A 978-nucleotide genomic window follows, 5' to 3' on the forward strand; every position below is an offset into this window, starting at 1 on the left:
CGGGAGTCTTGGAGGAGGTGGAGGGCGTGGGTGGTGTCTCGAACGTATGTGGGGAGTTCCTGGACTAGGGGGGATAGGACAGTGTCGAGGTAGGTAGAGATGAGTTCAGTGGGGCAGGAGCATGCTGAGACAATGGGTCGGCCAGGGTGGTCAGGCTTGTGGATCTTGGGAAGGAGGTAGAACCGGGCAGTGAGGGATTCCCGGACTATGAGGTTGGAAGCTGTGGGTGGGAGATCTCCTGAGGTGATGAGGTTCTGTATGGTCTGGGAGATGATGGTTTGGTGATGGGGGGTGGGGTCATGGTCGAAGGGGCAGTAGGAAGGGGCAGTATGGTCGAGTTGGCATTTGGCTTCAGCGGTGTAGGGGTCAGTGTACCAGACTACCACTGCACCCCCTTTATCCACTGGCTTGATGGTGAGGCTGGGATTGGAGCAGAGGGATTGGAGGGCTGCGTGTTGTGAGGGAGTGGGGAGGGGGGTAGACAGGTTGTGGCGGTTAATGTCAGCCTAACTTTTTTATCTGAAGAATGGACCCACTAATAACCATCTTCATTACATTTGAACAAACAATCTTCCAACTCAGAGGCAAGAAAGTGCTACCACCGAGCCATGGTTGACACCCTTACAACTTTAACCAACTTTGAAAATTCTAAGTAAAAGAGAGCGCGTCTAAAAATAGAGTCTCCTCAGTCCAGTCAACGTCAGGTAATGGGAAGTAGCGTCATGCTCAATTGTTCTTCTGTCCCTTTAAAGATCTTGGTTGACTTGTGCATTTCCAGCATTATTGACCAGCTCTTGTGACTTAATGGATGTTACATCTGTTTCAGTGTTTAGCAGTCTTTTGGTATAAATCCCATTTCAGAGTTCTTAAGAACATAATCTAAGTTCTCAATCCCTGTGTAGACTGAATGAATGCTACACTGTTGGTAGTACTGTCTTTCAGAAACAGTGCTAAGCCAGGATCTCATCTCACCTTGAG

The sequence above is a fragment of the Chiloscyllium plagiosum genome, chromosome 9, assembly GCF_004010195.1.
Source record: "Chiloscyllium plagiosum isolate BGI_BamShark_2017 chromosome 9, ASM401019v2, whole genome shotgun sequence".
In the NCBI taxonomy this organism is placed as follows: domain Eukaryota; kingdom Metazoa; phylum Chordata; class Chondrichthyes; order Orectolobiformes; family Hemiscylliidae; genus Chiloscyllium; species Chiloscyllium plagiosum.